Source organism: Lissotriton helveticus, chromosome 3_2, assembly GCF_964261635.1.
Source record: "Lissotriton helveticus chromosome 3_2, aLisHel1.1, whole genome shotgun sequence".
In the NCBI taxonomy this organism is placed as follows: domain Eukaryota; kingdom Metazoa; phylum Chordata; class Amphibia; order Caudata; family Salamandridae; genus Lissotriton; species Lissotriton helveticus.
In genome coordinates, this window is record NC_136062.1 from 268,048,314 (window position 1) to 268,075,941 (window position 27,628).

The window sequence follows — 27,628 nt, forward strand, 5'->3', positions numbered from 1 at the left end:
AGTCTGTTTGCAGCACTGACCATTGCATAAGGCACCTTAAGCATCATGGGGAACATCAAGGACTATCATACTCAAGCGAGGAAGTGGACGCAATCATGGGCAACCTCTCCTTGTTTGCTGATGCAAGTATCGCACAAACGATTTCCCAGACTACTGACTGGGAAAAACTTTCTGAAATGTACAGGAATCGGATAAGAACTATTTTACATGGCACCACCTTTAAGGAGTATCTAACTAACAACATGGCACCTAAAGGCCTCTTAGTCACCAACGCCCCACGTATCTTTCAGGATGACCCGGTCTTCAGAAAAGATTGGGCCCAGATTGCGTGGCACTGCACACATGACTGGATTGTGCTGATCATCAAGACCGCCCTACGCCTGTCAGAGGCAATAATGGTTGAAATTCAATTGGCAGACAACCATATCAAAACCACACTTAAAGGATACAAAAAAAGATTAGATGTACTTAATAAAGAAATCAACGAATACAGAGACAACCTCACCCAGCAAAAGGTACAAAAATTCCCAAATGATCTCAAGCGTTTCTCTTTTGTGAAAACATACCCCATCTCCGATCCAGAGTACACTCCCCCCACAAGACCTGACAATGATTCAGACGTATCCAGCAACACCTCGAATAGGAGCAGTGGCTCTAGTACAGGAAGTGGACGGCAGAAACAAAGAGAAAGAAACAGGGCACTGAACAATTGGCCCATGTACAATCCACACCCACTACCAGGTTTCCAAACACCTTACAACCCACAACAAAACTATCCCATGTATGGATGGCAACCACCATTTCCACAGCCCCTTTTTCCACCTAACTCCTTCAGGCCACCTTTTTTAGGCCGGGGCAAAAGAGGTAGAGGAAGAAGAAAAGCAGCAAACCAAGTACATTAGGAAGAAGAGGACCCGGTGGGCAGCTACACCCGGAGCAAAGCACAGGCAGGAACGAGCAACAGCAGAACCTAGTCACAAACTTATCTATGAGACCCCTCTCAACCGCTGAGGAAAAGGTCCTTAACAAAGGCTTAGGTTTCGTGCCAACAGCTCGCCTTGATAAATTCCAATTTCATTGCGAATTGGCCAATTTTTTCAGGAAACTAAGACTATAAGCCTTTTTTGAGAAACAGGTGGAACCGTTACCTACTGAAGACCCTAATGAAACAGGGTTGCGAGTAAAATCAACTTTTACACCCCCACCACACACAATCTCAGTTGAGATAGCAACATTTGAACAAGCCGTTCTTAATGATATTGAGAACCTGCTATCAATTCCCCTTTTCCGAATATGAGCAAAGAAGAAAACATTGCTCTGAGGGATCTAAAATCCTGTGTAACCATCATTATAAAACCGGCGGACAAGGGTGGAGGAGTGGTGGGCCTAGATAAGGCTGCCTACCGTGCGAAGTGCCAAAGACTACTATCGGACAACAGAAACTACAGACCATTACAGTCTGATACCACGAATGAACTCAGATCAGAAATTAAGAACCTTGTAGACCATGCAGAGACGGCGGGTCACATTTCCAAACAAGAAGCTGATTTTCTTTTGTAACAGTGAGGGCAAGATCCTGTACTTCTATACACTGCCGAAAATGCACAAAGGTAAGACCCCCCCACCTGGGAGACCTATTGTGTCCGGTATCGACTCCCTACTAGAGCCCCTGTCACGTTTTTGCGACTTCTTTTTCAAAGCACTTGTACAGAAAACTACAACCTATCTACAAGATACCAAATGCCTTCTCAGATTGCAAAAAGACATCACAGTGGATGAGAACACCATTCTGGTCAGCTTAGATATCGAAAGCTTGTACACCAGCATCCCCCAAGATGATACCCTGACAGTACTTGCAGTAGCTCTTAATGAAACCACCTGGTCATACAATACACCTAAAGACTTTCATCCTCGAATGTGCCAGACTAGCACTAAAAAAGAATTGTTTTGAATTTGAGGGTTCACTATACCTCCAAACGGGTGGTACCTCTATGGGAAGCACTTTTGCCCCAAGCGAGGCAGGGCTCTACGTGTTTGAATTCGAAAAAAGATTCATATTGACCAATCAAAAACCTTTTTCTAACTACATTGTATTTTGGAAAAGGTATATTGATGATGTCCTTGCCATCTGGCAAGGACCGCTTGATACACTCATGGAGTTCACCAGATGGATCAATACCTGTGACGAAAACCTGAGGTTCACAAACACCTTTGACAAAGACAAAATTATATTTCTAGTCGTTACCATCACGAAATAGAATGGCCGCCTAGAGACAAACACCTATCACAAACCAAGTGCCAGGAACAACTTACTTAGGTTTGAAAGCTTCCACCCAAGACCTCTGAGGGAGAACCTACCCTATGGCCAATACTTGAGACTATGCCGCAACTGTAGTAAAGTCACCGACTATCACACCCAAGCAGCAACTCTCACTGAAAAAGTGACCAACAGAGGTTATCCTAAGAAGATTCTCAACAAATGCCAAAAGAGAGCACAAAACCAACCCAGGAAGCCCTTCTGGAGGACAAGATACGTGAGGAAAAGGAGATACCTCTGAAGTGCGTGACCACCTACAATACAGCGTCCAACCAAATGACAAGATCAATTAACAATCATTGGTCCATCCTCAATACAGGAAATCTACATTGGGAGAAACCACTTTTCTCTTTCAAAAGGTCACGCAGCCTAAGAGATTCCTGGGTGAACACACGCCCGAGGAATAAAAAACAAGAAATGACGCAATCAATCACCATGGCATGGGGCCTTCCTAATGTCGTAGGGCATTACCAGTGTGGGAATTGCAGTGTATGCCATTTAACAGGCAACACCAAAACACTATCACTGGAACCAGGAAAAGTGTGGAACCAACTTGTCCACACCAACTGCAATTAGGGTGACCAACTGGCATTGGTGCAAATTCAGGACGGTGAGTGTAAAAATTCAGGACAACGGGTCAAAATTCAGGACACAAATTCAGGACAGGAGGTCAAAATGCAGGACAAAACTTCAGGACAATAGGTACGTTTTAAAGACACATCAGAGGTTGCGCAATAGTATATAAGTAAGCCCAGCCATTTCCAAACATATTCAACCATTTGCAAACCTATCCATCATGTATTCTTCCATCTACCATTTCACTCATCCATCCCTTCATCCATCCCCTCATCCATCCTTTCACTCATCCTCCATTATCCATCCATCCATCCACCCTTTCACCCTGTCCATCTGTACACTTATCCATCCACTCTTCATCCCATCCATCCATTCACTCATCCATTCAGCCATTTACCCTTTCACCAATCCAGCCATCCTTTCACTTACTAATCCTTCCACCCATCCATTCTTTTAGTCGTCCATCCATCCTCCATTTCTCTCTCCATCGACCCTTTCACTTAGCCATCCTTCCTTCCATCCATCCACCCACCCATCCATCCATCTACTCATCCACTCATGAATCCATCCATTGACCCTATCACTCATCCATCTATCAATTCACTCCTTCACACATCTATTCATCCTTTTGTCCATCTACCCTCCCTTTCACTCACTCATCCATCCTTACATCCACCCTTTCACTCATACGTCCATTCATTCACCCTTGCACTTATCAATCCATCAATCCATCCATCATTTCACTCATCCACCTATCCACCCATCATCCACCCAACCATCCACCCACCCATCCACCCACCCACCCACTCATCCATCCTTTCACCCACCTACCATCCAATCCACTAATCCATCCTTTCACCCACCCACTCATTATCCATCCATCCTTTCACCCACCCACTCATCATCCATCCATCCATCATTTCACCCACCAACTCTCCATCCATCATCCTTTCACCCACCCATTATTCATCCATCCATCCATCCGTCCTTCCCCTCATCATCCATCCATCTTTCCCCTCATCATCCATCCATCCTTCCCCTCATCATCCATCCATCCTTTCACCCACCCCCTCATCATCCATCCATCCACCCACCCTTCCCCTCATCATCCATCCATCCACCCTTCCCCTCATCATCCATCCTTTCACCCACCACCTCATCATCCATCCATCCTTCCCCTCATCATCTATCCATCCTTCCCCTCATCATCCATCCATCCATCCTTTCACCCACCCATCCATCCATCCTTCCCCTCCATCCATCCCCTCATCCATCCATACATCCCCTCATCCATCCATCCTTTCCTTCATCCATCCATCCTTCCTTCCCCTCATCCATCCATCCTTCCCCTCATCCATCCATCCTTCCCCTCATCCATCCACCCTTCCCCTCATCCATCCATCCTTCCCCTCATCCATCCTTCCTTTCATCCATCATCCATCCTTCCCCTCACCCATCCATCCTTCCCATCCATTTATCCTTCCCCTCATCCATCCATCCTTCCCCTTTATCCATCCATCCTTCTCCTCATCCATCCATCCTTCCCCTCATCCACCTTTCCCCTCATCCATCATACAGCTACCCTTCCACCCATACATGCAGCTATTTACATTTTCTCTCCATCCTTACCCTCCCTCATCAATCCATCCATCCTTTCTCATTATCCATGTATTCAATCTTTCATTCATCCATTCAACCTTTCACTAATTCAACCAGCCATTCACCCATCCCTTCACTTACTTACTCGCCCACCTTTCCATATTAATTTTGAGCTGAGCCCTTTTGAGAAGAGGCCCATCAAGAACTTCACCCTCGCTGCATGGGCCGTTCCAGGACTGGGACAGAAGCCACCCAGGGCGGAGACAGGATCCACCACAGGGGGGGACAAGAGCCATCACAGGCGGGGGTGGACTGGAGCCACAACATGGGGGACAGGAGCCATCACAGGCGGGGGTGGACTGGAGCCACCACATGGGGGACAGGAGCCATCACTGAGGGGAGGGCAGGGGCCATCACAGGAGAGGGAACAGGCTCCACCAGGGTGGGCACAGGGGTGGGCATGCAGTATTCCAGTATCATCTTGGGCTCCTCGCCCCCTCCTGCACAAGACAACGAGAAGACAGGCTCTCTGTCCAAAATGCCATCTCCCACTTCCCCCACTGTGATGTATAGTACTTACAGGAGATACTGTAAGAGAACTGATTGAACTGGTTGTCCTCCATACTTTGTTAATCCGTGTGGGTGTGATTGTGCCATTTCTTTATTTTATTACATTATAGACTGCATGTTCAAAGAACCGAGGTTTGCTTACAATTTAGTGACAGTAATTAAGCTCCGTGAAGAGAAGCACGTGCTGCCTCGGTGTAATCAGGGGTGTAATCTGGTCGAGTCTAGGATGTTTGGGGCCTTGGGTAGAAATGGAATGTGTGAGCCGGGAGCCCCCCTCTAAATAGCAGAGACATGATGCATTCAGGGCTGTTTGCATCTGAATAGATGTCGCTGCTCCTGAACCTGAAGCCCCTCCCTCTCAGTCACCTTCGAGCACCTCTTAACAGCTCATCAAGGGCTGGAGGTGTCAGGTCTGCCATCCCGCTGGGCCTCTGCAATGCTGCTGGCTGTCTGAGGAGCTTTGCTACTGCATGGGAGTCAAGAAGGGAGGTGGGGGCAAGCTGTGCCGGCTTTAGGGTGGGGCGACCAGGGCCAGGCTAAAATGACGGACAAAAGCCGTCCGGTAAAGAATCCTTCACGGACAACGGACAGACGGCCGAAATTACGGACTGTCCGTGAAATTTACGGACGGTTGGTCACCCTAACTGCAATAGCACCAATGTAGTCTATCTGATTAAGTGCCCATGCAATCTATCCTACGTGGGCATGACATGTAGAAAGATTAAACAGAGGATCTTTGAACATCGGAGCACGATCTGGTGTAAAAAGACCATAACAAAGCTCACCGAGCACTTTCTTGAGAAAAATAATACCACTAATGATATAAAATGGACCGTCATCGAACAAATTAAAACAGGGACAAGATTGCAACAAAGCCTGTTTGAAAAGGAGCAACGTTGGTTCTACAGGCTTTCAACACATAAAGTTGAATTAAATGACAATATTCCCTGGAACTCAGGCCTCCCAAAATGAATTTCAGCAAACTCACAATTACATGAACAATTGAATATCAAAAAACTACCATTAAACTACCCACCAAGCTGGAGAGCCATTCTTGCACACATTTGAATTCAATGAAACTGCAAGACTGATCCATGTTTGGTGAAACACTATGATCCTGTATTTTTCATGCCTATTTTAACCAGGAACTGTTCTTTTAATTACCCCTTCATACACCGTATTAATATACATGGGGCCGCAGAACAGCGTACTTGTGCTGCCAATGTAACATCATGCGGCGGGCACCAATACGTACCAATAGTCAACCTCTAAATGACCTTAATCGCTAGAAACATTCACATAGCCACTGTAGCGCTCTAGTGTTTCACGGGTCTCGGCTGAGACCCGGCAACACCTGCAAACAATGTAACACCTTCTGGCCAGGCGTGGCCAGAAGGCTTTAAATAAAGGGAAGGTGGTCGCTCGTGGTTTCCGGTCCGTACCAGTGATCAGAGTGTGTGGTCTCCCCTTATTGCTATCCAGGTACCGTTAGTCCGTGGCCCATGACAGTCTGGGGTCACGTCCTGCTCCCCTACACTGGCGACGAGGGTGGGGACGCGTCTAGTGAGCCCAGCGGCGGAGCAGTGTATCTGCGAGCGGATCTGCGCATACCTGGGATCCGGAGGTCTCCGCGTGTGCGCTGGTTGGTGCCGTCGGAGGCTCTGTGACGCCTGGAGAGACGGTACGCGGCGGGAAGAAGGTGCCGGTAAGCAGCGTGAGTGGAGCTGCGTCAGGGACCGGCGTGGTCTGCGAAGAGCGAGTTCAAGACCGGTGAAGACCCGGCGAAGGCCTCGTGGTGTGCGCGCATGCGCAGGAGCGACGACAGCGCTCTCCTAGGCGCCGGAGTGGCGCGAAATAGTCCCCGCTTGCTGCGTGTGCAGCGTGTGTCCCTGCGGGAGTGAAGAGCGGCTGATCCCGTGTGTGCGGGTCCCCGAGGGGAGAGTGCCATCACCATAAACAAGCACTGGCAAACAAAAAAAAAAAGAAAATAAAAACACGAAACAAGAAACAAAATAAAAAGAACAAATAGAGAGAGACTGGTCATAAGTTGGTGAGGCAAAGGAAGATAGGTGTGGCTGAGAGGCAAGGGCGATAGGTCTCGCCAAGATCATCATTGAAAATGTCGGTACAAGATGGGGCAGCCACAGGAGGGGCACAACAGGTTGCGCCCCCGGTGCCAGTGGCAGGGCCAGCGGGACAGCAGGCAGCGAGAGCAGTGGTCCAACAGTCGCCGCATTCGCAAATCAACCCACTTCCACCGTTTAGCGCTCTTATTGAACCTAACACAGCGGCGCCAAGATGGGCAATGTGGCTGCGCCGATTGAACAATTATTTCACGGCAACACGTGAGAAGGATGATGAGGTAAAAAGGTCCCTACTATTGCACTTCGGAGGAGATGAGCTCCATAAACTGTTCACACACCTACCAAATACCGGAGCGGCAACAGACTATAATGCTGCAGTGCAAGCACTAAATGAACACTTTGACCCTCAACTTAACCCTCATTATGAAAGGTTCAAGTTCAGACAATCCAAACAGAGAGAGGGGGAGACCATGGATGCGTTCCACGCAAGACTTAGGGAAATGATAAGCACATGCCGGGACAATGATCAGACAAAGGAAGTAACAGCTCAACTGATCCAGGGTTGCAGAAGCAAACATCTGAGAACATTAATTCTACGACAATCACGCATCACTCTAGACGAGATATTGATGCTAGCCAGGTCACATGAACTGTCAGACGCATGCGCCACCGCGATGGAAGAAGCGATAAATCCATCTGCCAGCAATGAAGTAACCGTGAAGACAGAAAGAGTGGACGCCATGCGAAGTAGTAACAGCGGTGGCAGAGGAAGATGGCCGACCCGGACGCAGCGACGCACGCCATGTGGTGCCTGCGGATACGAAGAACACAGCCAAAATGGCTGCCCTGCACGTGGGAAAGCGTGCGCCAAATGCGGCGGACTAAATCACTTCGCAAGCGTATGTAAAGGAGGGGCTAGAGGAAGCTTCAGAGGTCGAGAGACGGCAGGGAAGAAAGCTCCGAGCAGAGCTGTCAGGCAGCTGACGTTGGAAGACACCCGCGGAAAATCGGCTGCGACAGGAGACAGATCACAGCCCCGGTATCCACAAGGCTTAGAAGACTCATCAACAGATGAAGAAGACGAGTGCTATTACGTATCATTTGTGAGCGAACTGAAGAGGAGACGGAGGCCACAACCCAAATGCGAAATACAGATCGACGGCTTGACAGTAACGGGTGTGATAGATACCGGGGCCACTATCAATGTAATGGGGTGTCAACACTATAATGCCCTAAGACCAAGACCGAAACTGGTACCATCAAAAGCACGCATCCTCACGTATGGGAGCACAAAACCCCTACCCCTGAAAGGGAAAATGACTGTGCAAGTAAAGGCGGAAGGGCAAGAACTCACGACAACATTTCATGTGATAGATCGAGAGGCAGACCTGCTGATAGGAAGCCACACAGCGGAAGACCTCAAATTGATAGCGTTTGCAAATGTGGTAAAGGCGCTACACACAGAGGAGCTCCTCCAAATGTTCCCATCGTTATTCCAGGGTCTGGGCACCATTAAAAGACCGCCAGTTAAATTACACATCGACAAAGCAATACAACCAATAGCCCTACGACACAGAAGAATCCCATTTCATCTGCGATCTGCGGTGGAACAAGAGCTGAAGAACCTTGAAGAACAGGGGGTGATTGAAAAAGTGACTGGACCGCCCCCGTGGGTGTCACCAATGGTAATCGCAGAGAAACCTCGACAACCCGGAAAAATCCGGATTTGTATAGACATGAGGATGCCAAACAGGGCAATCAAGAGGGAGAGGCACCTCACGCCTACAGTTGATGACATTTTGACTGATTTGAATGGAGCACAGTGGTTTTCCAAATTAGATCTCAATGCAGGGTATCATCAGCTCAAACTAGCAGAAGAGAGTCGTTACATCACGACGTTCTCCACTCACTTGGGGCTGAGACGATACAAGAGACTTAATTTCGGCATCACCTCGGCGGCAGAGATCTTCCAAAACACAATCAAAGAGATCCTGTCCGGACTGAACGGAGTACTGAACATAAGTGATGATATTCTCATCCATGCGAAAACGAGTGAGGAACATCATAGAAGATTGAAAGCAATGCTTCGAAGGCTAGCTGAATTCGGAATTACCCTGCACAAGGAGAAATGTCAATTTTTCAAACAGTCAATTGAATTCTTTGGATACGCCTTTGACTCGGAAGGAGTCAAAGTGGACCCCCGGAAGTCATCAGCGATTAAATGTGCCCCAGCTCCGACGACGGCCTCCGAGGTGAGGAGTTTCATGGGAATGGCACAATACTGTGCCCGATTCATTCCACAACTTGCCACGATTGCTGAGCCACTAAGGAACCTGACGAAGAAAGAAAACGCGTGGCGATGGTCACGAGTGGAAGCGGAGGCGTTCGAAAAAATCAAGACAGCACTACTAGACAGCACGACAATGGCATATTTTGACACAGCAAGGGCAACAGAAATTCTTGTGGACGCCAGCCCCGTAGGGCTGGGCGCACTTCTCACTCAAGAATCAGAACCAGGTGTGTGGGTCCCACTGGCATTTGCAAGCAAGGCCCTCACGGCAACGGAAGCAAGGTACTCTCAGATAGAGAGAGAGGCGTTAGCAGTGAAGTGGGCCTGTAATCACTTTCACCTCTATATTGCCGGACAGCCCTTCAGGATGGTCACCGATCATCAGCCACTCCTACCGTTATTCAGAGGAACAGCCCCACACCCTCCACCCCGGATCGAGAGATGGGCCATTCAAACTCAACACTACCAGATGGAGCTAGTGTACCGGCCGGGAGCAAAGAACCCTGCTGACTTTCTATCGCGTCATCCCACAGAAAAAGAAGAAGCTGGGGGTGATCAAGAGGCCCAGACGGAAGACTTTGTAGACATGGTGTCACAGTTAGCATGTCCACATGCCTTGTCGGCAGAGGACATCGTAAGTCAGTATGAACATGATGCTGCAATGGTCAAGGTTAAGACAGCCCTCGACACAGGGTCCTGGGAGAACTTACTACGCCATGTGAGTGACTGGAGTGAAACAGACCGTAATCGGCTGTCTCAAATTTGGAGAATACACAACGAGCTAAGTAAGGCAAGCAATGGGCTGATACTGAGGGGTTCACGGATCGTCATCCCAGCGTCTCTTCAAGACCACGCAACCATGTTAGCCCATGAGGGACACCAAGGGACAAGAAAAATGAAGGCGAGAATGAGGGAAAAGGTATGGTTTCCATACATGGACGAGAAAGTAGACAGCGTGGTAAAGAACTGCTGGGTGTGCCAGCTAACCAGTGCCCCAGATACTCCAGCTCCGATCATCACAGAGGAACCCTCACCCTCCCCATGGAGCTGGATCAGCTTGGACTTTGGCAGCTTCCCTGACGGGAGAGTGACAGTGGTAATGGTGGACAGCTACACCAAATATCCAGTAGTGGAGTTAGCAGCGTCTACCAGTTTCGCAAATGTACAACCGCTGCTTAGCAAGACTTTTGCTTTGTTCGGCATTCCCCAGCGCATTAAAACAGACAATGGGCCGCCATTCCAGGGCAGCGAATTCAAGGAATTTCTAAAAGAGCTGGGTGTAAGGCATCATAGAATCACTCCACAATGGCCCCAAGCCAATGGTGAGGCAGAACGCTTCATGAGAACCGTTAACAAAACCATACGAATTGCAATGGTGGAAGGCAAAGACCCGGAGATGACACTGCAACTGTTCCTGAGAGAATATAGAAGTACCCCCCATAGCACCACCCAAAGATCCCCATGGTCACTGATGTTTGCTGGACCAAGGAGAGATCGACTGCCGATGGCCGAAAACTGGAAACCAGCACCATATGTACCTGCTGACACCCAAGAGCGAAGGCGAAAGAACAATGAATGGGCAAGCCACAAGAGGAGGGCTCGAGACAAAGAGCTAAGCCCAGGAGACACAGCACTGCTGCGAACCAGAAGACCAGGAGGCAAATTCCGGACACCGTATGAGACTGAGCCATGGGTCATCAAAACAACCAAAGGCACAGCGGTGACGACACAGAGAGACGAAGAGGTGGTGACTAGGAATGTGTCCTGGTTTAAGCGTATCCCAGCAAGGCCCGAAAACCAACAAAGCGGCGAAAGGCAGGACATCGATATAACAGAGCAAGCAGAGAACAACCTCCACACAGAAGACACGGTGGGCACACCCGAGTCTACGAGAAGACCAGAACCTGAACCACGAACAACCAGAGGAAGTGGAGAACACCATCTAAGACCCAATCCTCGACCAAGTTCGAGGCTAGCTGATTTTGCATGTTGACTCATTCTCATTAATTCGGAAGAAAACAAAATACCAAGTTGGAATGGGATGTAGCGCTCTAGTGTTTCACGGGTCTCGGCTGAGACCCGGAAACACCTGCAAACAATGTAACACCTTCTGGCCAGGCGTGGCCAGAAGGCTTTAAATAAAGGGACCTTGGTCGCTCGTGGTTTCCGGTCCGTACTAGTGATCAGAGTGTGTGGTCTCCCCTTATTGCTATCCAGGTACCGTTAGTCCGTGGCCCATGACAGTCTGGGGTCACGTCCTGCTCCCCTACAGCCACCATCTCGTTACGGGTCTGTGCATATTTGTTCTATAAATCCAAACCCGTGTTTTGAAACCTTTCATTTCACCATAAAATCCTCTGCCCACGTAACACCGGCTTTGTTTACCTACGTTGCCATACTAAAGCTCTCCATGACGCCTTTACTTTGACCACGTAACAACGTGGCCACGCCCACCCGGAAGAGTTCTGCACTTAATGGTGGAGCCTCTCCGGTATCACATCCACGGGGAGCGGCGGTCGGCATATAGGCATACTGGCAGATGCTACAATCCTGGCACAGTGAGTACTTAGCGTGATACAAGAGGTCCCCATTTATTCAGCTACGGGCCATGTCCGACCCTTGTTTGTCATCGCGGCTCTGATTCCAGAACCGGGTTGCTTAATACCCTTACTTCCTTTTCTCTCCAATAATTTAGACCGTGCTTCAGGAGTAGTGGCTTGACCCCGATTCCCATGAGGCACTGAACACTCGATATCCGAGTAAGCACTATTCCCCTTTTCAATCCCTCCGGTCCTTACGGTACCCCACATGCCGACGCTTTATCAGATGACATTATTGATTACGCCCGCCCAATGTTACGAGAGCGTATACAACCACTTCTAATGATGTATGAAAGTGGTGTGTTAAAAATATACTCACTGGCGCACCAATATTGATACCGTCTGAGTATGATTGACACTGCAGTGTAACAACAAGTTTTGCCTTTATGTAAAAATCCATAGTTTGGGTTCCCAATCATTCTCCTTTGAAGTATTCGGTCTTAAGATTGATAAAGACGCATACTATGAGCACTCCGCTGGCTCTCGCTAGCACAGATAGCCACCACTACTGTAGTATGCATTCAAATTGCTCATGCAGCACGCATGACGGGGAGAGCATGGAGCACCCAACCACTGAGAAACCACGTTGCAGGCACGTAATTTGTATGTTTGTGATTGTGTTTTTGTCTCCACAGGTTTTTTTCCTTTCACTAATTTGGACGAAAGGACACCAACTGTAAGTATGCAGTTAGGTCACTGTGGCCGAGGGTTTGGATACACCTTAGTGTGTGTATACCGCCCAGGTCACTCACACTTGGTCCTGAGAAAAACCTGGCAATTTCTCAATACAGGTTGAAACATGTAGACCGTTTTAGCCTTTTACACCTACACAGATACTGTCGGTCAACCTAACCATCGCAAGTTTCGAATAATTGTTTTTAACATTGACAGAAGCTTTAGAATACATTTTTCTCCATAAAGTTATATCTGGCCAATTTTTAACCCACTTTTTTTTCACTTCACATTCACGAAAAAGTGGCGCAGCACACCCGGACTGCATTCGGCTGTCCATGTGGGACCCCGATGATTAAGCATGCCACCAACCAGGTTGGTGAGTGAGGGGTCTTCTAACAAAAGAACAACTTTTCTTTTGTACACTCCCTCTCTCTATACTGCATTGAGACCTTGACAGGTCCTGTGGGGATACTCCTTCTTTTGTTTATATATTTCAGGGTCAAGGGGACCAGGAGTATCCCCCTCCACGTTGTGGAGAATCCCTCACTCTCTCTTAGTTTTTCCACAAGATTTTACTTTGACATGCAGGAGTCTTAGGTCTAGATTTAGAGGTTGACAGATGGAGTATCATCCATCAGGATGATGGGGGACTTTAATCCCTCCATTCCAATAGTACTTAGTCTGTCAGATTTAGAGAAAGTTCCTTTCAAGGACAAATATTTTGGTGGATGGCAACCGTCGAGGCTTGAGGGACACTCATCGAACCGTTAACTGTTTTATTTTTCAGAAACACAAACTTTCAAAGTCAAAGTTTATTTCTGAAAAAAAAAATTATGATCACCCACATTCTGGGAGGTCTCTCCCCGAATGTGGGGTTTATTACTGTTTTTTTTTGTCTGTCGCTGCCAGACGTTTCCTGGTAGGGATGAATAGATAAATCCAATGGCCTCAACTCGGTCAGGGCATCAGAGTGAGCTTTCAGAGCGAGCTCATTTACAGAGTCAACAGGGGCTTCGCCGACAGACATCTTATGGCCCGCCCATCTTTAAACGTGGCAGGCGAACCAAGAGTTTGGTGGACAGGCTACTCTGTCATGAAGTGGCAGACAGTGACATATAATAACAAAGGAGTGTTGGCATGCGCAGTGAGTTTTAACCCAGTGACAGGCACTGCGATAAACCAACAATGCTTCTAGGCTCCATACTTAAGCTCTCAATCATGCCTCGTTAACAGAGTTTTGTTTTTAATGAGCCATGATTGAGGGCTCTGGAGTCGAGGGTAAAGGTAATGCAAGTTTCTCACAGTGTCTCCCAGTAGGTCAAAAAAGTAATAATAAAAGAGCTAAAATTAAAATGTTTATTTACTATGCACCCTCGTACTCGGTGTTCTCTTCTGCCGTCCAAGCTTGAGCTCAGCCAACTCCCCTCTACCAATCCAGATGCTCTCATGCTGCTGATAATGTTAAGCAACATGAGAGAAGTGCCAGGATTGGTTGGAGCGGGCTGACATCACTGGGTCCCTGTGCCTGCTCTCCATCCAGCTGTCCAATACAGCTTGGATTATAGAGGTTCAAAGTGCGCATGTCAGGCTGGCCGTTGCATGACAGCCGGTCAAAGTAACATGCACATTTTAAACTGGAGTGAGCACCACTCCTTTGCTGCCAGTCGGCAGCAATGGCCACTCCTTCAAACACTGATCGGTATAGAAGCAGTGAAAAATAAAATAGTAATACATTCCTTTATATACCATTTTATTTTTTTACCTTTGCTGAACTCCCAGCGGAGAGTGGTGGGGGGCGGAATTCCCGTCAACCAACCTCTAAATCAGCCCCTTAGTTATTATGCTGCCAAGTAAATGCATGTTAACGGTCTCACAGGAGAGTGTCCATGCTTCTTATTGCCACTGTCAGGTGACTGGTCTTCACACTCTGTCCTCCTGTGTGACAGAAGCCCCAAGATATTTTACTTCACTGTGGTATTGTCTCCCAGTTCCAGGTCACTGATGGATGGATGCTGGATGCCTCCAAGGAATATTAGGTAAGTGATATTAGAATAACTATAGAAACAATAAATTCGACTTAAACAGAAACATCAGACATACAAGGTGTTTTCCATTGGAATTCTTCTCCCGTTTTGCCCATTACCAAAAAAGACATCTTTACTAAGTAATTACCTCCCTCCTATTATATGGCTTCAACATCCCCTTTTCATATTTGGGGGAGGGGTTGAAAACGAAAAAGAAAGAATATCTTATCAAAACTGTGCCTAATGTTTTATTCCAGCAATTTACTTGGGTAGAAAGTTTGACAGATGTGCACCCACTTCCCACCACTGCTTTCCAACGAGCCCCAGCCTGTTCAGTCCCCCAGCACACTGTGGGCCCTGCCCTGAGACCCACATCAGCAGGCCACGACCCATCGTGGCACTTTATCGGTGAGGCTGGGAAAGCATCATTCCTCTTTTGAGTCCCTGTCCTTGTTCTTCTTCCTTTAGGTGACTGCGACTTCTGCAGAAGAACCGCACAAGACCTGGCGTCGCTGGTCACCATCCTAGCTGTTCCCATTGGCCCGACCCCTGGATTGTGCTGGATGCTTCCAGGCAGTGTTTCCTCTGGAAGTCCGTCAGTCTGTCTTTTTTTTTAGTTCTCTCTTTGCTGGATCTTTCCTCTCTTTCTATCTCTTAAGGCCCTCTAAACTTCTACCTCTCTCTGTACTAATCTGTCTTCTTTCTTCATGGGTCCCTGGCAAAGTTTGCAAACCTGGCCTGCCCCATGCCTTTAGAAGTAGGTAAGTGATTCTGTTCATTACGGGTTGATGAATTGTGTTGAACCCTGGTAATTCCTAATCCAAATTGTGTGATCGGAAGGAGAATGTTGACTCCACTATGTGTAAAGGCAATAAGTGATGCTTTACCATTTCTGTTTTCACTGTAGTTCGTATGTCTATTTTGAATCCCAGCTTATGTTACAGCAATATCAAACAATGTACCTCTGCCCACCGGTAGCTCAACAAAATGTATTATTTTTCCCATATACTACAAAGATCACCAGGTCAATTGTCAGCTGTGCCTAATCAAAACCCTATAATTCATAAATACACCGCCTTCCTCACCCCGTGGCCATAAATCTGATAAGAACACAGAGTCAGCTAAAACGTAATCCTTGCAGCCATTAAACTCTCTGGGACTCGAAAAGAGCATAAAAGCATAAAAGGAATACATTGTGTTAATGAACGTCTGCAACGTATGCAGTTTCCTGACCAGGACTACAGTGTAGTCTAGATATTCTAACACAATGGCATGAACCTATTTGGGCAATCCCTTAGAAGCAGGAAGCGATCCCAGAAGCTGGTCCCCAATGCCACCTAACCACTGACTCATCTGAATTGAACCGCGCCCATCCTCAGGTGAAAGGGGAAGTGGATAAAAGAATAGAAAATATCCTTTGCAAGTGTGGCCCTTGCAAGCACGGGTACTTCACACTGGTTTCCTCTCTGGTCGCTACAGAATCAGTCTCTGTATCTAACAAATACAGAATAAATGGATAAGTAGAGAGTATCCCTGGGACAAGCCTAAAAAATATTCCTTTTCATGTCCCCTGTATCCAACTTACTTCTTTTCAACGTAAAATATCGGTGTTTAGGAAAACTATACATGTATGATAGCCATAGAAAAAACAAACAATGCCATCACTGTTTAATTCTGGGAATATGTAGTAACGTAGGTGACTTCCCTTATAGGAACCCTCCTGTTACCTATTAAACCACATAGAGAGGATCTTATATCACGCGAAGGATCCAGGGAATCCTATCATCATTCCTTTAATACTTCCACTAGATAATCGACCGTAGAAATTGCATTAGAACTCCAGTTGTCCAAAATAGATTTCAGAACAACAATCTTCTGAAAAAATCACTTTTCTGTTTTTCATATGGTGTCTTTCTAATTTCAGGAACTTCAAGAAACTCCAGAAGTGATGATGTTCAAGAACGCATATCTGTTACGGTAAATCCTTCTCCATATCACATTTGTATATTGCACCATTCAATTACTACCAACAGTCCTCTGTTGGTAAGTGTGTTACTTTCTATTGCTGGTCCTCAAGGTCCATCTGCGGAGTGGTGATGCAGACAACAAAATGTACAATCACCAGGGATCTCCATGAGACAGGAGGCTGGGAGGTATCCTTAGAAAAGGGACACAGGGTCAAGACTGATTTGCACATGGCTAGGTACAAACTGGAATGGCATGGTGAGCACAAAACGATGGATTTAGGCCCAGATCTCTATACGGGGGTGAATGTATGACATTGTTCTGCATTCTGTCCATCAACTGTTGTTTTTGCATTTGTCACCCCGAGTGGGACAGTTATGCTCAGACGTGAGTCCTGTGCTCTCCATGCTACTGGAATTAAGCTATCCTGGCTGATGAGGGCCCTGATCGCAGCCACCGATGACATCCGAGCCCTGCTCGACAACGGAGAAACGGCGGCCCTCATCCTCCTGGACCTCTCCGCGGCCTTCGACACTGTCTGCCACCGTACACTAGTGCAGCGCCTCAGCAACGTCGGAATCCAGGAGAAGGCACTAGAGTGGATCACCTCCTTCCTCGCCGGAAGGACACAGAGAGTCCGCCTCCCCCCGTTCAGATCAGAAGCCACCAAAGTCATCTGCGGCGTCCCTCAAGGCTCCTCGCTCAGTCCAACCCTCTTCAACGTCTACATGAGCCCCCTCGCTAACATCGCACGCCAGCACAACCTCAACATCATCTCCTACGCCGACGACACCCAGCTGATCCTCTCCCTCACCAACGACCCCACCACCGCCAGAGCCAACCTTCACGAAGGGATGAAAGAGGTAGCCGAATGGATGAAGAACAGCCGCCTGAAGCTGAACTCGGACAAGACGGAAGTCCTCATCCTGGGATCCTCACCCTCCGCCTGGGACGACTCCTGGTGGCCCCCCGCCCTAGGCAGCGCACCCAAACCAACAGACCACGCACGCAACCTGGGCTTCATCCTGGACTCCTCCCTCTCCATGACCAGACAAGTCAACGCCGTCTCCTCGTCGTGCTTCAACATCCTGCGCATGCTACGTAAGATCTTCCGGTGGATCCCCACCGAGACCAGGAAGACGGTCACCCAGGCCCTCGTCACCAGACGTCTGGACTACGGCAACTCCCTCTACGCCGGAACCACCGCCAAACTCCAGAAAAGACTCCAGCGGATCCAGAACGCCTCAGCACGACTCATCCTGGACATCCCCCGTCGCAGCCACTTCTCCGGACACCTGAGAGACCTGCACTGGCTCCCGGTCAACAAGAGAATCACCTTCCGTCTCCTCACCCACGCACACAAAGCCCTACACAACCAAGGCCCAGGATACCTCAACAGCCGCCTCAACTTCTACGCTCCCAAACGCCAGCTTCGATCGACCTGCCACGCCCTCGCCGCCGTCCCCCGCATCCGAAGAGCCACCACAGGGGGACGGTCCTTCTCCTACCTCGCCGCCAAGACTTGGAACTCCCTCCCGACCCACCTCCGCCTGACCCAGGACCACCTCGCCTTCAGGAAGCAACTCAAGACCTGGCTGTTCGAACAGTAGCGGACCCCCCTCCCCTAGCGCCTTGAGACCCTCTGGGTGAGTAGTGCGCTATATAAATGCTATGATTGATTGATTGATTGATTGATTGAGGGCTGAAGGCCCAAAACCGGTCCTAGGATGCTTCTCTCCAGTCCAAGGAGGACCTGGCTTGGCAGTTCGGGCTGGACTGTTCCCATGGGGCACAGTGTCAAGACTGATTTGCATGTGGCTTGGTTCAAACTGGAATGGCATGGTGAGCAAAAAAATTATGGATTTAGGCCCAGATCTCTGTACTGGGGTGAATGTATGACATTGTTCTGCAATCAACTGTTGTTTTTGCATTTGTCACCCCGAGTGGGACGGGTATGCTTAGATGTGAGTTCCGTGCTCTCAATGCCACTGGCATCAAGCTATCCTGGCTGAAGAGGGCTGAAAGCCCGAAACCGGTCCTAGGATGGTTGTTTCCAGTCCAGGGCGGACCTGGCTTGACAGTTCGGGCTGGACTGTTCCCATGGGGCACAGGGTCAAGACTGATTTGCATATGGCTAGGTTCAAATTGGAATGGCATGGTGAGCAAAAAAATGATGGATTTAGGCCCAGATCTCTGTACTGGGGTGAATGTATGACATTGTTCTGCATTCTGTCCATCAACTGTTGTTTTTGCATCCTAAGAAAACAACCGGGCAACCAGGACCCGGTTGGAGCTGACAGCAAGACAACAAATGAGAAAACAGAATTTCAGCAGGCATAAATCATCATGGTAGGTAAGTACAAAAAAGTTTCTCTGCATAGCAGGCAAAATGCTGCCCCCTGGACACAGATTTTATTTCTGCTGCACCTGAATGCCAGGCCCACGAGGTCTGCTGTCTTCCTGTGTGGGCATGACCTTGGGCACACAGAACACAGTTGAAAAGACTAGACCGCATCCTGAATGATGACAAATTTCCTGGTCAGTGCACTCTCAGAGAGCTGTAGCAGTCGTGACAGAAATAGAACAAGGGTCCTAAGGAATTGCAATAGAGAAATAAATAAAAATATAGACCACAATAAGTACTATATTCTAGCTTCCAAACCCAGCCGGGCGAGGAATATTTTATTTTAGAGATAACAAGGGATTAGTTGACCTGAAGGGGGTCAAAATAGGAACGTTTGGATGGGGCACAATCCTGTACCTATCCCAAGAAAATAGAAAAACCATAGAGTAAGAAAAAGGTAAGTAAAGAAGGAGGTTTAACAGGCAAGTAAAAATTGTTTTGGAGCAAACATTGGCTTGCGAATTAATGATCAATTCCGTAAGTCTCAACATAAAGTGTATACAGATAAATATGTACAATAAGTTGCATGTAACACTGTTTTAAAGCGTCAACGTTTCGATCCCTAATGCTCCTAATTAACCGGGATCATCATCAGGACTGTTTTAAATCACTGCCTGTTTACAATGCGGAACGCCTGCCAAGTCCGTGAGAGGCTTGGTTGGGCATTGGACTGTATTCGGACAGTTGCCGGTTCGTCTGGAAACTGTACGGATCCACGGTAAGGCCTTCGTGGGGGGTTATGGAACGGAGAGTTTAGTGTACTCCTTGGGTTTTCAGGTCCGGGAACCTGGTGCTTGCTTCATATTGGAAGCGGCGGTGGGTGGGAGACAGGGACACGAGGGTCTTCTCCCTTTTAATTTTAATGGACGGAGTGAAATGACTCCTTGGATTTTGAGGTCCGGAAGCTCGAGGCTTTTCTTCACAATGGAAGTGGCGGTGGGTTGGGGGAAGAAACATGATGGTCTTCTCCCTCTGCTGTAGCAGCGCGAATCAGCTGATTCTACAGCTGAGGGAGAAGACCATCGTGTTTCTTCCCCCAACCCACCGCCACTACCACTGTGAAGAAAAGCCTCGAGCTTCCGGACCTCAAAATCCAAGGAGTCATTTCACTCCGTCCATTAAAATTAAAAGGGAGAAGACCCTCGTGTCCCTGTCTCCCACCCACCGCCGCTTCCAATATGAAGCAAGCACCAGGCTCCCGGACCTGAAAACCCAAGGAGTACACTAAACTCTCCGTTCCATAACCCCCCACGAAGGAAGAATCGTGACCTCACGACCCTTACCGTGGATCCGTACAGTTTCCAGACGAACCGGCAACTGTCCGAATACAGTCCAATGCCCAACCAAGCCTCTCACGGACTTGGCAGGCGTTCGCATTGTAAACAGGCAGTGATTTAAAACAGTCCTGATGATGATCCCGGTTAATTAGGAGCATTAGGGATCGAAACGTTGACGCTTTAAAACAGTGTTACATGCAACTTATTGTACATATTTATCTGTATACACTGTATGTTGAGACTTACGGAATTGATCATTAATTCGCAAGCCACTGTTTGCTCCAAAACAATTTTTACTTGCCTGTTAAACCTCCTTCTTTACTTACCTTTTTCTTACTCTATGGTTTTTCTATTTTCTTGGGATAGGTACAGGATTGTGCCCCATCCAAACGTTCCTATTTTGACCCCCTTCAGGTCAACTAATCCCTTGTTATCTCTAAAATAAAATATTCCTCGCCCGGCTGGGTTTGGAAGCTAAATATAGTACTTATTGTGGTCTATATTTTTATTTATTTCTCTATTGCAATTCCTTAGGACCCTTGTGCTGTTTAATAAACATATGACCCATGGTCCAAAGGCCCTTTTGGGTTTCCTTGTTCACAAAAAACGAGGTGACAGAAATAGAGGCAGACTTACAAGGAGGATGGGGGCAGCTAAGGAGTTCTTGTGGATCTGTATATAAACCTTTTGTTTGTGCTTTTGTGCAGAGTGGAAGAGCTTTGAAGCATGCATTCTAAATCATTGATGCTCCCATGAAACCTGATCTGGATACTTTGAACCTCTGAGAGTGTGTATCTTCATTTGGAAAGCTGTGTCTCCTGTACTTCAAATTGTCTCAAGGCGCTGACTTAATAGTACAGAGAGACCTTTGGTGACAGCTGAACTCACTCCTCAATGAATCTTCTGGATTAACATTTAAAACAGTCTCTCATGGGGAATTCAGACGAAGTCTCACAAGTGGCCAGGACTGTTGCAATTTTAGTAGTAGTTAACACCTAACTTACCTAGTTCCAATATAGCATAGCTTGGATGTGGTATTAAGGACCTCCTAAAGTGTATGCTGCTTTTAGGCTCAATCTACTTGGTATTATGTTGCTTGTGTTGAAACCTGATGTACCAGGGCTGAAGCCCCATGAATACAGACATCCATCAGCTGTTGTTCCTAAGTAACTATCTACATGCTCTATATACAGAATCTTATTATTATTGTATTGAAGTACTTGTTTGGAAGCCTATATTATGTAAATCTATGGCTTTTGCGCTTTTGCGGGAATCAACAAACATTGGACCTAAATTAGGCCTACTAGAATGAACAATGGCCCATCCAAATAGAACTTTCTGGAGCCGGGTCTTACCCACTGCCTTAGAAAAGTTCATATAATTGTTCAACATAATGTAGGGTTCGTGTCCACTAACAGTGCAACTTTATGAATTACTTCTCTGCATTCCCAATGTTCTTCAATACAAATTCACAAGGAAACAAGTGATTCATGGTTTTTGGCAAAGTAATTATGAGAAGTATAGTTGATTGTTAGGGCGGTGTTCTGTTGCTCATTATTCAAACATGTGAAGCCGCAGTCCAAATACCAATTACACACTGCCGGGAACTACATTTCCCAGCAAGAAATTAATTATCATGTAGTTTAGAGACATGGTGGACACCTTGAATTTCTGGAAAGAACTTTTATCATGATCCACTGCATCTTTGTGAAGCAATCATGATTCAATGTTACTGCAGTCAGGGCCTAACCATGCGCATTTATGAATTCCTTTGGAAGAAAACTTTATTGATGGTTTCAATGGCAGCGACCCACATGGGTATAGATCATTCAACTACCAGTCTCAGAATGCAAATGACTCACCTGAGTTTCATCTGTTTAATGAAAATAAATGAGGGGATACACTGGTGGTATGTGTTTGCCTTGATTCTTCAGAGACTGTCCAAGAGGAAGGGCGAACGCCCGAAACGCGCCGGACAGGAGGACGAGTGATAAGAATGCCTGTGGCAGTCGCTTCTGCCTTTCAGCATGTCCTACGCGTGTGCAGTCCCATCAAGGGGTAACTCTTTTTTCTTGCAATTAATGTGACTGACCCGGTACGGGACAGCACAACCGTGAGACCTGACCGGGTCCACCGCTGCATATTTTAGCAGCTGATGGTGGAGCAGGAGGGGCTGGGCAAGAGCGACTGCAAAGACATTTGTTTCCTCTGGGGAAAAAACTTTATTGATGGTTTCAATGGCAGCGACCCACATGGATATAGATCATTCAACTACCAGTCCCAGAATGCAAATTACTCTTTTTTCTAGCATATATATATATATATATATCGAACAGCACAATATCCTTCAAATCGTTAAAGGAAAACGCCGAGCCCCAATTTTGATGAAGCGATTTATTTATTCAAAAAGCAGTGGCAAAACATCGCCCGACGCGTTTCGGAACCAGCCAGTTCCTTGGTCACGGGTCAGCTGTCATTACGGCATGTTTCGTGATATAGTGCACAAAAGTAAAAAGAGGACTACGGAGTAAAGTCTTCCCATTCTAACATTTCATAAGCGCCATGTTGGGACAGTGTATATAACAATTGTTGCATCAGCATTTTAACATTGGTTTACAGACACCAGACTTTCTATATGATAAACAACTTACATTTTCACAATAAATTCTTGCTACAATTCTGAAGTCTCTTAAATTGGAGATTTACACTAGTATCAAAATCTCAAGTTGTACTGCAAGTGTGCATGGACAGTCTATTTAAAACTATGTCCTCCATTCATCACGCCCGAGTGGGCAAACAAGAAATATTGTCTTAATATTCCTTTTGGCCATTGTGTCTGTTACAAAGCAGATTTAAATACTGCTTTTATTTACAATTCTGCCCTTGTGGGCTGAAAACCAATGATTTCCTTCAACGCTCCTTTACACGGCTCGAGAATTCCTCATAAAGGGCAAACTGCTCCATCTCCTACAAGTGAATAAATGTGCGTGTCAGTAAAAAGGTTACAATACCTATTAAAAACATCTAATAACAGATTTTCAGAAGCAACACGGCGGCAAAATAATTCTATTCAGGAAATTCTACATCTTATTCACAGTACAATTATCAACCTAGGTGGACTGCTAATTCTTCATCTTTATTAATCCCTCCTGGCTGCATAGTTTCGTACTTTATGATTAGTTTCGATTCAAGTCTACGCAGTTCCTGTTCTCTATTTCCCCCTCTTTCAGATTCGGGGATCACGTCAAGGGCACAGTATTGTAATAAAGTCACATTTCCCTTATGGTATTTCTGGAAATGTCGAGCAATCGGGTATTGTTTGTCATTATTTGTGATTGTTCGCATGTGCTTAAGTATACTTAGCTTGACTGGTTTGATGGTGCTCCCAATGTACACTAGTTTGCATGGACATATCAAAGCATAAACACAAAATTCAGATTTACAACTTAAATGTTTTGAAATAACAAACGGTTTTTGATTACATGAAAGTTTTATCTGTTTGCAATTGCTACTCGATTTACATGCTTTACACGAAATGCATTTGAAGAAACCTTGGATGGATGTTTTCTTTTTTTCACTTGGTAAACTGCTTTTACATAATATGTCCTTTAGAGCTGGACATCGTCTGTAGGTAATGCTAGGATACTCATCAACACATTTCTTTAAAGTAATGTCTGTACCCAACACATGCCAAAACTTTCTTAAACATTTTCTGACCTCATTTGCCTGGTTGTTAAATGTAGTGATAAATCTTATGGGCTCACTTTCCTCAACCAATTCCTTATTGGCCAGCAGATCGTCCCTGTTGATTTTGTTCACTTTTGTATATGCTGCTTTTACTGTTTTGTGCGAGTATCCTTGCTCTTTAAATCTTTCCTGCATTACTTCAACTTCCTTTAGGAAAGTTGAGTTCGAGCTACAATTTCTTTTTGCTCTTAAAAGTTCCCCGTACAAGATACTGTTGATCAAGTTTTTTGGGTGACAACTGGTGGCACTAAGGATACTGTTTCCTGCGGTGACTTTTCTGAATAATTCACTCTCCAGATGGTTATCTTTCACTCTTACCACTATATCAAGAAACTCAATACATTCCTTACTCATGGTACTAGTAAATGAGAGATTCAGATTAATATTGTTGAGTTCTTTCACAAAGTTTTCAGCTGTGGAACAGTCACCCCTCCAAATGCAGAAAATATCATCGATGTACCGGGCCCAGAGGACAACTTGTTGGGAAAAGGCACCGATGTTTTTGGCCACCTGCCCAGGTAAAGACCGGCGTAACTGGAGGCGAAGCAGGTTCCCATTGCAGTACATCTTATGATCAAAAATTAAAAAGTTGTTTTTCAGACACTGAGATATCATCATAAGTAGCATCTCAGTGTGTTTAAAAAAACCTACAGGTCGGTCTGTTAAGTAATAGGCACATGCCTCTAGGACAAGGGCATGTGGTATGCATGTATAAAGACTACTTACGTCTAAGGTCATAAGTAGCATATCCTTGTCCCAGACTGTGTTTTTTATCAATCTCAAGAAGTGTCGCGTATCCTGTACATATGAAGGTAAGGACTGAACATACCCTCTCAGAAAATAGTCGATATATTTCGACGTATTTTCAAACATACTGCCTTTGGAGGACACAATTGGACGTTCAGGTGGTGTTTCTTTGTTCTTATGCACTTTAGGCAATAAGTACAATGAAGCCAATTTGGGGTGTTTACAATCTAGGAATTTGTGTTCTTCTTTGGAAAGTAGTTTTTCAAATTTCCATTGGTCTAATTGTTTCCTATATTTTGCATTGCAATTCTCATAGGTTAACTGGTCACTTATGCTATAACTTTCAATCTCACTGAGCTAATTTTTACCCTCTTGTAAGTACATTTTCAGGGGCCACACCACCACATTTCCCCCCTTGTCTGCTTTTTTGATAACAATATCTCTATTTTATTTTAACTCTTTTAAAGCAGTCTCTTGTTTTGTGGTTAAGTTACTTACAAAGTTGAACTTTTTTCTAGAAAGTTTTTTAAATTCATTAGTAACCCCTCTTTCAAACACCTCAATTGCATCGTTTTGCAACTGAGGTAAAAATACCGATTTTGGTTTGAAACCAGTGTTACTGGGGTTGTTGCACACAATTCCTTCTTGAGCCAAAGTTACTAACGGGTCATCGACCCACTCTTCGGTACCCAAATGTCTCATAGTGTGCAGAGTTTCAACGTCTCCTATGGAGATGCTAGGTCCTTCATCAATTACGTCCTTGGACTGTTTTGATGTATTAGCATGCCATTTTTTCAGTTGTAATTTTCTCGAAACAAAAACAGATCAATACGGCTGTCTGTATAATTAAAACTTTTTGTGGGGCAAAAGGTTAAACCTAACGAAAGTACATCTTCTTGTTCTTTAGTTAAAATAATATCAGAAAGATTCAGTACCATGAGTTTGTTCTTCATTTCTGAGCAGATTTGCCTCTTGTTGTCATTCCCATTAGGCTTTGAATATTTCCGAGCGGCTTTCCGCCTGCTTGCCTCCTCTGCCGCCGCGACCGCGACCTCTTACTGCTTGAGGGCTCGCTGCTTCCTGGCGTCCTTTTGCAATAATATCGTATTCGCTTAAAATGCTGGCTTTTACTCCTTCTGGTGTTTTGTTTGTTCTGTCTTTAGAACTGCTTGCCTCCGTGGAACTTGATGTTGAGATATTTTCTTCCACTGTTTCATCAGTGTTGATTTCGATAGTGACCTTTTGCAGTGAGCTACTTGCCATTTTGTCCCTCAAATGGTCAAACTTTTTTCCAAAGGTCAAAATCTGCCCCAGATTATAATCTGCTTCATCTCGCTGGAATTTGCGTTGTTTTTTGCGTTTTATCTCATCTATCGCTTTATCCAAACGAGCCTGACCGGGTCCTCCGCTGCATATTTTAGCAGCTGATGGTGGAGCAGGAGGGGCTGGGCAAGAGCGACTGCAAAGACATTTGTTTCCTCTGGGGAAAAAAACGTTATTGATGGTTTCAATGGCAGCGACCCACATGGATATAGATCATTCAACTACCAGTCCCAGAATGCAAATTACTCTCCAGTAGGTAGTTATAGTTAGGACCTATTTTCCATAGGAAATCTGCAACATTGTATTTGGAATAACTTTGGCGTCGGTTGACGAATATTCGAAGAATTTTTCAAAATTGGTGGTCCGGTCCGCTCTTATCCTGAAAGTCTCGGGGTGATTCGTCAAGCAGGGGCCGAGAAAAAAGGGGGTTCCCAAAACGTGTTTTCCCCATGCAATTTTCCATAGGAACCTTTCATCGCATCCAGGGCTCAATTATGGTGGGGAAGCGTCTTGCCCCCTAAAGTTGCCAAGCGAACAAATTTAATTTTTGCCCATCCAGGGCTCAATAATGTGAGACTTTATTTATCCTTGAGTTTGATGAACTCTCCATTGTGCACATAATAAGATTTAAAATATGATTAGGATATTGCACTGATTATGGTACATGCGCATTAATTCATTGTTCATTTTAAGTACAAAAGCGAAGAAGATTATTAGTTCTCTCTTTTGATTAGATTGCTTACTTATAAAGTGCACAATGTGTTTTAATTTCGAAAATTGTGAGAAAATTATGAGTTAATAATGATAAGGAATGAATTTTGCCCCTTCTTGTCCCGCTCGAGGCACCAACATATATTGTTTTGATTCTGTTTACCATGTCGATTGAATGACCCGGAAGTGCTTTCCTAACATCGGATATAAAGTTTGTGTTTTCATAATTGCTCTTTGTTTAGTCGATAAAGGCTGAAAGCCGAAACTCGTCCTGTGAAAATCTCGGGTTAATAAACTTCAAACCGAGCATCTTGAGGAGTGCAGTCCCTTCATTTGCAATGCGAAGTGAAGTTACGAGCTGAATATATATATATATATATATATTAAATCAATCAAGTTCAGCGAACGCCGAACGACGCCATGACCCCTCCACTAGACGACAGCGGTTCGTGCTGGGTGGCGAATCCTTATATCAAACTCAATTCACACTGCAAGTTCCTTGATCCTCAAGGGTAGTATGAAAGCACGAACACCAACTTGCATCAAAGTAGTTTTATTTGACAAAATCCATCAGCAACAAAGTATCAACTCGACGCGTTTCGGGAAAGCCTTCCCTTGTTCACGAGTCAAGTTGTGTGAAATACAATTGGTTTAAATAAACAAACATGTGATCACAACATAAATGAACATAAACAATAGACTTTCGTTAGCGCTTAGAT

General features: G+C 45.9%; 1 long non-coding RNA gene across 1 annotated transcript in view; it reads right to left on the reverse strand.

Annotated features, from left to right (window-relative positions):
• Window positions 1–27,628, reverse strand: part of LOC144826291 (uncharacterized) — a 255,383-nt gene that overhangs the window by 202,068 nt on the left and 25,687 nt on the right. The window lies entirely within an intron of this gene.